This window comes from Hemitrygon akajei, chromosome 8 (genome assembly GCF_048418815.1).
Source record: "Hemitrygon akajei chromosome 8, sHemAka1.3, whole genome shotgun sequence".
Taxonomy (NCBI): domain Eukaryota; kingdom Metazoa; phylum Chordata; class Chondrichthyes; order Myliobatiformes; family Dasyatidae; genus Hemitrygon; species Hemitrygon akajei.
The window spans coordinates 171,459,595-171,475,284 of NC_133131.1; the positions used below are offsets into that span (position 1 = coordinate 171,459,595).

At 41.3% G+C, this 15,690-nt stretch overlaps 1 protein-coding gene across 2 annotated transcripts in view; it reads right to left on the reverse strand.

Annotated features, from left to right (window-relative positions):
• Positions 1–14,555, reverse strand: part of arhgap39 (Rho GTPase activating protein 39) — a 610,426-nt gene extending 595,871 nt beyond the window's left edge. For both annotated transcript variants that reach the window (XM_073055077.1, XM_073055078.1), the window contains exon 1: positions 14,461–14,555. The gene's annotated coding sequence lies outside the window, so the exon portion shown is untranslated. The remainder of the gene's footprint in view (positions 1–14,460) is intronic.
• Positions 14,556–15,690: the final 1,135 nt, after the last annotated feature.

A 15,690-nucleotide genomic window follows, 5' to 3' on the forward strand; every position in this document is an offset into this window, starting at 1 on the left:
TTTTTTTTTCTTTGCTAGATTATGTATTGCATTGAACTGCTGCTGCTGCTAAGTTAACAAATTTCATGTCACAAGCCGTTAACAAACACACACACACACACACACACACACACACACACACACACACACACACACACACACACACACACACACACACACACACACACACACACACACACACACACACACACACACACACACACACACACACACACACACACACACACACACACACACACACACACACACACTTACACTTGCCAGGGGTGGAGGAAGAGGCAGATATATTAAAAGACATTTGAAAGACTCTTACATAAGCACATGGATGAAAGAAAAAAAAATGGAGCAGAATGTGAGAGGGCAATGTTAGGTTGATCATGGAATAAGTTAAAAGGTCGGTAAACCATTATTTGCTGAAGTACCAGTACAGTACCGTACCGTATTGTTCTGTGTTCTATATTTGAGTATGTTTTAAACAAATTAAAAATTGTCGTGAGTAGATGATTTTTAAAACTTTCCAGTTGATTTTGTAAGTTACTGCTATTCAGTGGAAACCTCATTTCAATTGCTAGCAATTCCACCTTTGGGAGAAAGCAAAATGGCAATTAAAGAATGATACATACAACCCTGTAAAGTATCAGCAACAATAGAACACACCTGGAGTCTGGTTTTGCTGTTAACAAAACACTACTTTATTAGTAACTACATAATATAGTAACTTAAACCAGGTAAATCAAGAGTTAACGGTGTTTTGTCTATACAGGTTAAAAATAAAATCCCCAAACTTCTTCAAGCTTAGGTGGTAAGTGATACAGTCTTACAATGGTGTGTAAGAAAAGTTCAGTTCAAATGCACAGGGTAACTAATGTGAGATATTTGTAATCCAAAGGCGAATGTTGTGAGAAGACAATTACGTCGATATTCCACAGATTCCACGACAACAATACAAAATAACAATAGCAGTAGGTTTTATCTCCGAAGTTGTTCCACTCCACACACGAAGTATCACTGACAGTGATCTTCAATGAATATCCTTTCAACACAAGTGGTACCACTCCTGAATTTAGCTACGGGACATCTCAAAGTGGTGGCCACAGGATACTCAAACAGAATCCACGTATGGATTATCACCAACAGTAGCTTATCACAAAGAGCTTCATCTTCAAGGGAACTACCACCCAGGCAAGGGTAAACACACTGGTAGATTCTACAAGGTTACCCCAATCACACACAACATGAAGCCACTTATCCAGTTCCACGACATACGAAATAACTCCAACAGTGATTTGCCACAGGGGTGCCTTTCTTCAGTGAACTACCACACCCAGACAAAGGGTAAACATACACGTGGTATTCACAAAGGTCTTCCCCTCACCAGAGAACCCAGTCCTGTGGATTAACTGACAATCACACTTTTGCAACCGAATGGAAACAAACTCACCCTCACAGACTACTTGGAGAAAGAATCATTTATCAATGCTCAGGATCGATCTCAACTCACCCATTTGGGCTACTGAAAGTTTAAACCAGCGACTGACTACTGGTGTCTTCTTTTGACCAAATCCATCTTGACTCTGAGCTGTGTGTCTGTGACTGTCCTTATATATTCAAAAAAAACTGCAGAGAAACCATAACATTGATTGTCCATCAAATAACTCCACCTCTCCCCCCCTCTCTCTCTCTCTCTCTATGGAGCAGCTCAAACACTCTCATTCTCTCTGCGGCTTAAAGTGACAGTCCACAGAAAAAATGAACCCTTGGGGTACATAACAATGGAAAGAACTGTTTTCCCAGCCTTTTATTTGCAAACCTTGCTGAATATAGATGTTTAATCATCATTTGCATTGGCTCGTACTTCACAGACTGCTTTTTCTAATCAACATATTATATTTACACAGGAATTGGAGTGAACCATACACAAGACCATTAGACATAGGAGCAAAATTAGGCCATTTGGCCTATCAAATTTGCTCTGCCATACCATCATGACTGATTTATTACCCCTCTCGGCCCCATTCTCCTTCCTAACCAATGACTTAGCCTCCAGAGCTGTCTGTGGCAATGAATTCCACTGATTCACCACCCTCTGGCTAAAGCCACCTAGTCATTCAATAAAATCAGGATTGATCATAAACTGGTACCACTTTCATGCCCAATCTCCATAACAATCAACTCCTCATTGGTCCAAAGTTATATTTTAGCCTTATAACCATGATATTAAATATCCCGACCTCCACATTTCTCCAAAATAGAGAATACGAAAGATTTGCAAACTATTGTGAAGAAATAGGGAATCATTGTTTAGTTACCCTTCAGATTTTTATTTACGTAACACAGGAGTTAGCAAGACTCTATTACAGCTCAGAGTGGAGGTCAGAGTTTAATCCCAGCATCCTCTGAAAGAAGTTTGTATGTCCTCCCCATGAACACATGGGTTTCTTCTCGGTGCTCCAGTTTCCTCCCACAGTCCAAAGAGGTACTGGTTAGTAGGTTAATTGGTCGTTATACATTGTCTTGTAATTAGGCTAGGGTTAAGTCAGTGGGTTGCTGGAAGCTCAGCTTGAAGGGCCAATGGGGCCTATTCCGCACTTACCTCTAAATATTTTTTTCAAATCTAGAGGGATAATTTAGTTGAAAGAAATGATTTTAAAAACTGAATATAATGGGGAGCAGGACAAGTGATTGTTAGTTGCTTCTTTTTTGTCTGTAAAGATGCAGTTTACTAGGAAAAGGAAGGAAAAGAAATGGACAAAGGCCAATATGTAGCTCACTATTAATTCTATGGGTTCATTTAGTTAGCTCGTATTGTCAAGAAAGCTCACCAACGCCTAAATGAGGCTAAAGAAATTTGGCATGCCTCTGCTGACCCTTACCAATTTTTAATCAACACACCATAGACAGCATCCTATCTAGATATTTCTTTGCTTAGTATATCAACTATACTGTCCATGACAACAAGAAAACAGAATTGTGAAGACTATTTAGCTCATCACAGAAACTAACCTCACCTCCATGGACTCAGCCTATACTTCCTGCTACTTCAGTAAAGCAAACAACAGAATCAAAGATGCAATCCACCCTGGGCACTTTTCTCTCTTCTGCACCCTACTGTCAGGCAGAAGACACAAAAGTCCAAAAACTCGTACCACCAGGCTCCAGGACAGATTCTGTAATAAGACTATTGAATGGTCCCCTAGTAATTGGACTCTTAGCCTTGCAACTTACTGTCTAGAGCATATATGTCAAACTCAAGGCCCGCAGGCCAAATCCGGCCCGCGGTGGAATTATCTTTGGCCCGCGAGATAATATCTAATTACTATTAAAGCTGGCCCCAGTAATCGAAGCACCTATGGCGTATGATATGGCTAATGCTGAGTTTATTCAGGTACCAGGTTTTCAGGGTTTTTAGTGTTTATTCGGCAGTCTTGCTCGGCAGTCTTCTTCATAAGAAACGGAATTTGTAAAGTGAAACACTTTGTAGTTATAGCAGAGACTGAGACACATGAGAGCAGGCTGAAAAAACGGAGGCAACGAAAGCTGCGTTCGCACGCGTCCGACTGATCCGGCCTGCATGAAGCTGCATTTTGCTCAATCCGGCCCATGACCTAAAATGAGTTTGACACCCCTGGTCTAGAGGCACTGCACTTTTTCTGTAACATATCCCACATTGTTGCTTTCCCTTGTACTACCTCAAAGCCCTGTTGTAACAAAATTATCTATATGGATGGCATGCAAAACAAAGTTTTTCACTGTACCTGGGTACATGACAATAATGAACTATTTACACATAATGCAAGTTATTGTTATGAAAGTGTAAAATCGAAGCAAATGAGGAATGACCCAAAATTAAGTGCACAGTGCAGTCAAAGAACAAGAGATTTGTTGAAGATTTTTTTCATAAAAGGAGAACCAACTTTTAATTAGCAATTTAATCTCACAGTCTAATTAGTGGATTTAGTGTTACACAAATTACAAAGCCAACCGGGAAAATTGAAATGAACACCTTATGGGACATTCTAAAAGTAATATCGCAAAGACATTAAAGTAATGACATAAATTCAGGGATATATTACCTTAATCTGGAGAGTAGGACATTTAATTAGATACCAAGTTTGCAGTAGCAGCCCAGCAACAGACTCCAAGGATTTTTAAGTAAAGAGTGATCTTTTTAGTGCCATGTTCAATTAAAATAATGATACACCATAATTAAAAGAAACTCTAGCAATTTGAAGTCCATATCTTGCCTCAATAAACTATTGAGAAAAGTGTTCTGAGTAAAGGTTTCAAAACTGACTAACTTCATTAGCCTGATGTATCCTTATATGAGCAAGCTGACCAAATGGCATCCCAAAACTAGACACACCCATTACACATTCTGGTTTCAGGCATTTAAAGTACTACACATGTTACATAGTACAAGGCAGCCTTCATTGGGAAATGAAAAGCTCAGTAAATTAGTACACTGTTCTTTACTGAAGAACATGCATTTATACAAACTCTTTGCCAATCAAGAGCTAGGATGTCCATTGATATCATGTATCAGACATAGTTTTTCTTAGGTTTTTAGGTATGGTTTTGAGGACAGCGAGGGGAGTTAGGAGGCAGGTTAGGGTTCAGGGACAAAGAGAGCTCAAGATCAGGGGCAGTAAATAAAGAGTTAGGGGCTAGAGCTGGTTTTCGGATCAAGATGGTGCCGAGTTGCAACATTCGTCGATGTAATGGCTCACTCTTAGTTATTTTCTTTAGGTGTGTAGATACTTTAGGGGACAGGTTAGGGCTTAAGGATAAGGATAAGGGAGATGACAAGCCCTCTGGCTTGTGTTCAGAGTCTAGTTTGAAAGGTCTGCAGTAGAATGTCACTGTTCCTGGATGTTGTTTCTAGTCTAGACGAGACCAGTGATTCTTCACTATTCTTGGTTGGTGTGGCTGTAACGAAACCCAATTTCTCTTGGGACCAATAAAGTATGTCTGTAAATCCTGAATGGGAGGTCCATATGTGCATGAGTCACAAGGGCCCATGGACCCCCCCTCCCCCACCCAGGCCTTCAGGATCAGAGGATCATTTGCATCCTCTATTCAAGGCTTAGAGGTCAGCGAAGTCCAGAGGGCAAAGCCATAGGTCAAAGTTCAAAGCTCACAAGTCTGGAGGTAGAAAGCCCAAAAGGTCATAGGTAGAAGTCAGTGAGTCCAGAGGTAGAAAACACAAAAGGACAAGTCTAAGAGTGCGGATCAGGGACTGGAGGATGGAAGCATAATGTCTGCAAGTCTGAGACTGCAAAGCCAAGGACTGGAAGCCCAGTACCGGGGTTGGAGGTGGTGTGTGGGAAAGAGGCTTCTTTTGTTCTGCTGTTTGCTGCTGCGTTTACATTATTCTGCTGAAGATTGCCGGCATGCTATGTTGCCACCGGAATGTGGCAACGCTTGTAGGCTGCCCCCAGTACATCCTTGGGTGATTCTTAAAAGATGCATTTCACTTCATGGTTTGATGTACACTGGATAAATAAATCTGAATCTTCACGTCACAAGTCCCAAATCATTTGTATAAAATTAACAGTGGCTTTCATAATCTTAACTCTGCATTAGAGTGCCAATTCACATTACATACACACCTGTGAAGTGGAACCTGAATTTACAAGTGTTACTTTCATCCTAACTTGTTAACATTTCTCAATCTGCAAAGCAAAAATATCCCAGTGTGGAAGAAAAAAGGGATCTGTCAGAATGGCAAATATTGAATTTGAGATAACAACAGAAAATGCTCAATACTCAGCAAGTCAGGCAACATCTATGGAGAGAGAAGAAATTCAGATCAATGATCTTTCAAGGAATTAATGTCATTTTCTCTCCAAAGAAGTCCTCTGACTTGAGATAGTCCAGCATTTGGATTTATTTCTGACTTCTTGTATCTGCAGTATTTCGCTCTTGTGTTCTTGAATCAGAAACATCAGGTCAAGTTTATTGACATATGCATAAGTACAGTACAGGTACGCACAAGTGCAGTGAAAAACTTACTTGCAGCAGCCATCACAGGCACACTGCATCAGATCAAGTAGCATTCAAAAGAATAACATAAATTACACACATTTTTACAAGAAAGAACACAATTAGAACAATAACATTGTTTCTACGCCCAGATTTGCCCTATTTAGTGTCAACTAAATAGAGAGAGTACAGAGAAGATTTACTGGAATGTCACCTGGGTTTCAGCACCTAAGTTACAGGGAAAGGTTGAACAAGTTAGGTCTTTATTCTTTGGAGCGTAGAAGGTTGAGGGGGGGACTTGATAGAGGTATTTAAAATTATGAGGGGGATAGATAGAGTTGACGTGGATAGGCTTTTTCCATTGAGAGTAGGGGAGATTGAAACAAGAAGACATGAGTTGAGAGTTAGGGGGCAAAAGTTTAAGGGAAACACGAGGGGGAATTTCTTTACTCAAAGAGTGGTAGCTGTGTGGAACGAGCTTCCAGTAGAAGTGGTAGAGGCAGGTTCGGTATTGTTATTTAAAGTAAAATTGGATAGGTATATGGACAGGAAAGGAATGGAGGGTTATGGGCTCAGTGTGGGTCAGTGGGACTAGGTGAGAGTAAGCATTCAGCACAGACTAGAAGGGCCAAGATGGCCGTTTCCATGCTGTAATTGTTATATGGTTATAGTACAAACAGCACTGCTAAACTGTAGTAAAAAGGGTTTTACCGGTTGGTTCAAAAACCAACTGGTTGAAGGCAACCATTCTATCTCTGGACACAGAATATCTACTGATGTCTACTATAAACCCATAGACTCTCACAGCTACCTGGACTATACATCTTCCCACCCTGTTACGTGTAAAAATGCCACCCCTTCTCTCAGTTCCTCCATCTTCTCCGTATCTGCTCTCAGGATGAGGCTTTTCATTCCAGAACTCATGAGATGTCCTCCTTCAAAAAGGGGGTTCCCTTCCTCCACCATTAACACTGCCTTCAACCTCATCTCTTCCACTTCATGTATATCTACTCTTACCCCCCATCTTCCCGCCATCCTACCAGGGATAGGGTTCCTCTTGTCCTCACCTAACACACCACCAGCCTCTGCGTCCAGTGCATATATCTCCAGAACTTCCACCTTCTCCAATGGGATCCCAAACATATCTTCCCTCCAACCCCACTTTCTGTCATTCCCTACACGATTCCTTTGTCTCTCCTCACATATCTCCCTTGCAAGCAGAACAAGTGCTACACCTGCCCTACACCACCTCCCTCACTACCATTCAGTGCCCCCGAAACAGTCCTTCGAGGTGAGGCAACACTTCACCTATGAGGCTGTTAGGATCATATACTGTGTCCAATGCCCCTGATGTGGCTTCCTGTACATCAGTGAGACCCGACGTAGATTGGGAGACTGTTTTGCCCAGCACCTGTGCTCTGTCCACCAGAAGAAGTGGGATCTCCCATTGACCACCCATTTTAATTCCACTTCCCATTCCGATATGTCAATCCATGGCCTCCTCTACTGTGACAATGAGGCCGCGCTCAGTTTGGAGGACCAACACTTTGTATTCCATTTGGGTGGCCTCCAACTTGATGGCAGAAGCATTGATTTCTCAAACTTCCAGTAATGTCCCTTCACCAGTCCCCATTCTCTTTTCCTTCACTCACCTTATCTCCTTGCCTGCCAATCACCTCCTTCTAGTGCTCCTCCCCCCTTTTCTTTCTTCCATGGCGTTCTATCCCTACCTATCAGACTCCCTCTTCTCCAGCTCTGTATCTATTTCTCCAATCAACTTCCCAGCTATTTATTTCATCCCTCCCCCTCCCGGTTTCACCTGTCACCTTGTGTTTTTCTCTCTTCCCTCCCCTATCTTTTAAATCTACTCATCTTTTTTCTCCAGTCCTGCAAAAGGGTCTCAGCCCAAATCATTGACTGTACTTCCCCCAACCCCCAATAGATGCTGTCTGGCCTGCTGAGTTCCTCCAGCATTTTGTGTGTTGCTTGGATTTCCAGTATGTGCAGATTTTCTCTTGTTTGTGGTTGAACTATACTGTCAATGTACATTTAGCAAAGGGAAGCAATTCCAGAAATAGAGATGCATTTAAGGATCAGTGATGCTACCTCACAGCTCTACTGACCAGAGGACTGATGAGTTCCTTCAGCATCTGCAGATTTTATCTTGTTTGTGCTTGGTACGTTAACTGCTTATAGTAAAATTAGCCCCAGTACAGGTGAATGGTGGTAGAATCAAGGGATGTTAATGTGCATGTGCGCTATTACTGGGATAATTAGTTGCTAGAATTGTTCCATCATCAATTTGAAAGGCCAAACGGACCCTTCCCAAATCAAAAGGAAATATGAAATAAGCAGGATTTAGCTGACACTGTCCACCAAAAACCACAACCAATAATATTTACTGCAAAGACTTCACCTGATAGTTCAAGCAATCCTTATCTTTAAATTTCCAGCAATGTTTCCTTGTCCATTGTTAACACTCTTTAATGCTTCTCACTGTTAAATATTTAACCAATTCCATTTTGAAAGTTATTATAATCTCAAATTCAACAGATACTAGAAAAGAACTCTAATAACCCATGAGAAGATCTTCAGTCACCTGGAGATAATTCTTGTTTAATGCTTCTTTGTAACCAATTGAAATAACCTGTTTTCATTCTTTTTAATCACAAAAACCTAAATTTCACTTGACTACATTCCAGCAAAAACTTTGTCATAGCAACCACATGCAGTTCATCTGAACCCTTCCAATATTCTTTCACTGGATCAGACATCCTTCCTGTAATGTAGCCGCTCATGTCAGTGCTACCCTCCAGTGTTTGCTTTCAAGAAGTCAAGCTGGATTGCCTTTGTCTGTGGCTGCACTTGTGCAAGATGAGGAACTGTTGTAGGCTTGTTCTTCAGGAAACATGGCTCCAGGACAACATCCATGCCCCAATCTACAGGCCATGACATGGGCTGCATTATTACTTCTTTTTTTAACCTGTATATTTTTCTGCTATCATAATTATATATGCTATATGTGCTTTGTGCTGTGTGTGACTGTTGGTTCTGTGTTTTGCACTCTGCCCCTAGAGGAACTTGCCTATTCATGTGTATGGTTAAACAACAATTAAACTTGAACTTCTGATACATGCAGTGTAGTTTGAACTGAGAATGTTAGTCTTGGCTCAGCAGTGGGCCCTTTGAATCAAAATCTGAGATGTTAGATCAAAAACTCAGCTCCATCACAGGTGTATGTAAAGGATGCTGCAGCATTCAAAGTAACGTTGAAAGTTTCAATACCCAAGCCAAAGTGCCTGGATGTGGCTCACTACCGTTATAGGAGTTTGGTGTGAAACAGTTCACAAACACTTCTACAAATTGTTGGATTCTGATGTTTTTAAAATCCAAGGTTCTTTCAGAAGTCAGGAAAGAGACACAAAATTTGTTGCTTCACAATCATTTTATTAAGTGTTAATAGAACAAAGAAAACTTTAAAGCTGACAGTAACAACAGAAGCTAGTAGCAGAAGGTAGAACAGAGACTTTGCATCATGATCAGATCTTCTTATACTCCATGGATAAGAAAAATTCCATTTAAGTTCACAGATAAGAGTCAGCCACTCCTATTCGAATAACGCAATTCAAAGTGAAGCTTTGAGAGCTTTCCAGAATCATACAAATGTAACCACTAGGGTCTATGCATGTGGTGGCCACTAGGAAACATACTAAACAGCAGATAATTATTAGTAAAAAAATAACGATTAGTCAGATGCAATGATATGCACAATCATTTCAAAAGCATGTCACTGGTTAGAGCAAACTGGAGCACTAGAGGTTCTGAAAGACACTCTATATTTTCAAGCCATTCCATTCCCAACCCAGGGTCCACGGACTCCTTGCTTAATAGCATTGATCTATGGCATTAAAAAAAAAGATGGGAACCCCTGCTCTTGACATTTTATTTTAATTACTTCTACATAATACACTTGTGCTTTTTTTTCCAATGTCCTCATGGAGAAACCCAGAATCTATGGTACTTTCTATACACCAGTAGATACAGAACGACCTAGATGTTACCATAACATTAATTGATTTATTCAAATCTATTTATTGAATGCACATGAAAACATTCAGGAAAATGTATTAACAACCAACACATTCAAGGATGTGCTGAGAGTGTCACCATATATCCTAGCACCAAATGTACTCTTGTTTGGGCTTTGCAGTTCACTATTTTTATGTTCTTACAGAAAGCAAAAATACAATCCCAACAAGGAATGGCTAACCAACTACCACGAAGGTTGACAATTTTAATATTTTATTAAGCTTCTGGTTTAACCTGGTCAGTTGGTTTTACCAAAAGATTGGAAAGTTTCCCATCTTTTGGGGGAAGTAGAGTGAAATGAGAAACTTCAGGTAAATACAATTGCTTAAAAGCCAGTTGGAGCAGAGTCTCACCCTCCAACACCTGTTTTCAACTCATCCATAAGTTGCTAAGTTTGTTAATCAGTTTCACATCTGAACAGAAAAGTTGTCAATAACCAAGAATGATGGAAGAATAAGTCTACACAGAGCCATGATTCTGGTCTGAAATTTTGCTTACACACCCAGTTGGACTTTTCCCCTTCTGTCTTTAATCAGACCTATTCAAAGTTATGCCATGGTTTGTACTAGAAAGAACATCACTGCAAAATAATAATCACTTAGGTCTTTAAAAATACATTTTCTTGCTGTCTTCTATCATTTCCAAATGGAGGGGAAGCCAGGAAATGCAGTAATTGATTTACTAATAAACAGTGATAAAAATTTACAGACTATCAAAGGACATGCACAGAATGCCAAATATTTTCTTCTCAAAAGACTATAACCTTGCATCACGTTAATTTTAAAAAGGTCAGCAGAATGAGGAATGGTTCACCACAGCTGTTAAGCATTATGCGTTAAGCACAGTATCTGCGAAAAATCTAATAATCCTCTGAAAATTAATTGCTCAATCACTTGCTGAAATGAGGTCAGAATCTTCCTACTAAATTGATTACACATGAAACAATAAAGAAAAGAACTGCAAAAGATCAACAGGACTGAGATTAAGGAAATGGCAATAAACTCATCCATAAAATACAATGTACAACAATAAACCAACCATCGAAATAGTGGGATATCATAATAATCACAATATTTTATCACTTTCACTCATGACTAAAGTAACTAACTCAGCTCCAAATACAAGACTGCTTAGAAGACAATCATGTTGTCATTGTCACAAAATAAAATCAATTCAAAGAGGTTACTACTAAGGGAACAGGCCCTTCGGTCCAGAGAGTTGTGCCAATCCAATCAAATGGGCAACTTAACTAATCCCTTCTGCCTACACAATGTTCATATCCTTCCACAAATGTCCTTATCTAAAAGTCTCTTAAAACAAATAAATTACTCTAGAACAGAAACCAATAGCTCAGATGTTCAGGTGCATTAGTTGGACTGCTGCATTATGGAATCGGGTAACTAACCCAAAGCCGGCTGGGGGTGTGGTGACATCCACACTGGACTTCAAGGTGAGTGGTCTCAGATTTGAATCCAGCTGGCCCTCTGCACACTTTCCATCCATGTTGGGTTGAGCGTCAAGCTAGCAACTCAGCCTCGTAAAAAAAACCAAACGTGCTAAAGAAATGGTAGGGTTGCTGCCCAATGTGCGGAAGGAACAACAATAACTAAACTGAAGTTCTCAGTAAGTATTGGAACAGGAACAGTTTTGTACCAGAGGCATCCAGTAAGTGTTCAAAGTAGTATTATCACAATAGGCTATATCATTTGATTCCAAACATGGATGCAAGAACAACAAGCATTTCTTTTTTCAGTAAAACAAAGCCTTTCCTGCTGTGACAGCTTTAAAAGCAAATTAGGTTTAAATGAATTATGGAGTTGGTGGGTGAGGGAGAGCATGTCAGCCATCTTGCCACTGATATATATGGCAGGCCAAGACCTGGAAAGGGTGAGGTGCAGAGTACAGAATGAGAGAGTCTTGCAGTCAAGAAATGGCATCAGAATATTCTCTATTTGTTCAAGTTCAGTTTATAGTCATTCAGCCATACATATGCATACTACCAAGTAAAACAACATTCCTTTGGATCAAGGTGCACAACACAGTACATACAACTCACACACAACACAACGTAATATTACCACTAGTAAGTTAACAAATCATAAGTGCATTTACAACAAGTTAAAAAGTAAACTGTATAACACCTCTGATTCTTCATACATCACGAAACATGGCTGATGGCAGAGAGTTCCGTAGTCTCACGGCCTGGGGGAAGAAGCTGCTTCCAATCCTAACAGTTCTCGTCCTAATGTTATGGTACCTCCTGCCTGATGATAGACAGTCAAAGAGATTGTTGGACGGATGTGAGAGATCATTAACAATGCTAATAGTCCTGCATACACAGCACTCCTGATAAATATCTTGAATGGGTGGAAGAAAGATCCAATGATCCTCTCAGCAGTCCTTACAATCCTTTGTGAGGTCTTGCGATCAAGATGCCTTGGCATTCCCCGTACAGCCAATTAGTCGGTTCCATAGATCTTTCCTCGGAATACCATTATGAACAACGTTTTCCATCTTTGCCAATATAACAGTCATTGTGTTGCATTCCTTGTGAATTACTTTGAGATTTCAGAGTGACACTGTCTGGCACAAGATAAAACCTATTTCCTAAGGGCAAGATTTCTATACTTTTTGACATTAAGCAGATTACAAAATGGGTATGCACGATATGCTACAATTTGTGATTACAACTGTAACATCAGTGCTTAATATTCAAAAGAGACAATGGCATCATTCACATGTACCTTTGGTTTTGTGACTCAAGACACAGAATGCTTAGACAAAAGGTTATATTCAATAGGTTGCAGGCCCAGTGTGTTTTATATTTGATAACATTACAGTAGAGGAAGAAAAGCCCCAGGGTAGATTGACTAGCGTCTTACCAAAGATAAGAAGAATCAACAGCAAAGACTCAAGAATTAAGACTTACTCCTACCCACACTGAACAGAAAAGCTTTAAAGCAGAACTCCATAGAGGGATTTGCACGCATGAAGGATTATACATCAACTAAATCATGATATATTATTTACATTGATCAATATAAATAGTGCTACAGTAATGTAGCAGTTAGCACAACACTACCACTCAGGGCATCAGAGTTCAGAGTTCAGAGTTCAATTCCAACTCTGTCATCTGTCAGGAGTCTGTACAACCTCCCCATGGAACATGCGTTTTCTCCAGGTGCTCTGGTTTTCCCCCCACAATCTAAAGATGTACTGCTTAGTAGGTTATTTGTTCATGTAAATTGTCCTGTGATTAGGCTAGGATTAAATCAGGGGTTGCTGGGCTGCCTGCTCTATGACGTACCTCAATAAAATAGAAAAATAAATAAAATACCCAAATTGAAGACATCAGAAACTCAAGTTAGATTTTTTTAATATATACTTTTGATCAGAATGTATTAAGTGTGTAGTGTGGCAGGGCATCTCCTGAAAGGCTGTGGTACCTAAGCAGGAGTGATTATGCAAGCCAATGGAAGAGAGATTACATTGTGATATGATTTTGCTGTTTTAGATTCTTAAGAGGATCGTGCAGTAGAATTGGAGGATGCTACGGTAGAGGAGCCATAGTTCATATTTCAAAGCTTATCTTTAGAAGCAATATTTCATTAGAGCGCAAATAAGAAAAGCTGAAGACGGTGGTAATTAGTATCATTTCATTCAAATGCAAATTAGGCATACCTATATTTTTCTTACACAATTTGAGACAGATGAAACATGCTTGGGAGAAATAGGGCACGATGGATGTGATTCCCACACCCTGTATCCCCTTTGCCTGTGTCTTCTGCAGACTAATGGATTGAGTGTTTGGCTGGATTATCTATCAACCCTGTTACTGATGCACCATGCTGCAATTCCCCAATCCAACAACACAAATCGCTGCTCAAGCAATAGATATTCGTTCCAAGACGGGACTGAGTACGTGTTTCAAACTGATATGCAGACTGGTCTTAGGCTCAACTAGCTCACGTGTAGGCGGTTCGCAGACACGGGCTCTAACGGGTAAAACGGGATGCTTGAAATCCATCAGCAGCAGTGCTGGGCATGCGCATACCGTTGCACCTGTTCGAGAGTCGCGCAGGCCCAGTGGGAGGCTGGCGCCTACGCTTGCGCAGTCGCTCCCGCCAGGGATGCAGGGCTGATGCTCGGTGTCAAGCGCGCTCGGCATCACCGACCGGATCGGCGACCGAGCCCGTTCCCTGCACCTCCTCCACCCCAACGCCCACAGCCTTCACCAAGGACCTGCTCGCCACCTGCAAACGTGCCAGTTTCACAAACATCGCATCTGAGGGGTTAACGGGAAAAGTCACAGAAAACCCGGACAAAAAATATTAAATCACCTCAAATGGAATAAAAGTCGGATACATTTGCATTTAAAAATCAACCGACCTCTCTGCCATCTTCACATCAGCGCACGTAAAGTTCAGAGACAGCAAGGAACGGATCCATCCGAGACGCCACTCTCCTCAGCCACCGGCTCGAGCATCATTAATATTAGAGCCGCGTTTACAACCGTCCCTACAACAACCTGACGTCAGCACGCTGCTCACAGCCCCGCCCGACGTCGGCACGCGGCTCCGGGCCCCGCCCATCCCGGCGCCCTGCCTGGCTCGCCCGTCGTAAGGGCACACTGTATGCATCATCTTGTCCGCAAGCGCTTTCCGGCATAGTATTCTGGGAGTTGTAGTCCTAGGACCTCCAGAAATTTTAACTCAGCAGGGAGCGAGTATGAGAGACCTGGTATGAGGTAGACAGGGACTCACTCACACCTCTGTGGTTATCCCTACTGCCTTTCTTGGGAAAGGGGAACCGCATTTTTGTTGTTTTCTGCTACCTCAGCGAATATGTAAAAATCTCAATCACAGCTCCACCGATCTCTTCCCGTTTCCTAGGTTAGTCCCAACCGGCCCTGAGAATTTAGCCAACTTAATAACCGCTAATGTAGACTCGCACCAGAACATCACTTTCCCCTTCGCTATTCTCCATCTACAAAGCCTGCTTCCCTCGGAATACCAATACAACATCGTCTTTGCGGACCTCGCCGATAACTTCTGGCTCCAGATTGTCCCTGCTGTTTGTAGTGGGACCCATTCTTTCCCTGGTTATTCTTTAATCCTTAATATATTTATAAAATATCTTTCGATTTACTTTAACCCTGTCTGGAAAAAAATAGTTTGTTATGTACAGGACTCCCCGTCATTGGTTCAGTATACCTGGCGTGTATGTCCTTAGCAATACATACAAATTGTTGGTGGAACTCAGCAGGTCAGGCTGCATCAATGGGAATGAATAAGCAGTCAACGCTTCTAGCCAAGACCCTTCTTCAGGACTGGAAAGGATGTGGGAAGACGCCAGAATAAAAAGGTGGAAGGGAGGGGAAGGAGGATAGCTAAATGATGATAGGTGAAGCCAGGCAGGAGGAGGGGACCCAGGGGGAGATAAGATGCAGATGAGAAGAGGTAAGAGGCCAGAGTAGGAATGGAAGAGGAGAGGGGAAGGAATTTTTGATACATCCTTATTTCTCTTCATTTAACCCTCAATATGCCCCTTTGATGTCGAGGTTCCTTGCACTTGTTATCCTTAAAAGAACATGTTGAACTCTTGCTATTTCCCCTTCTA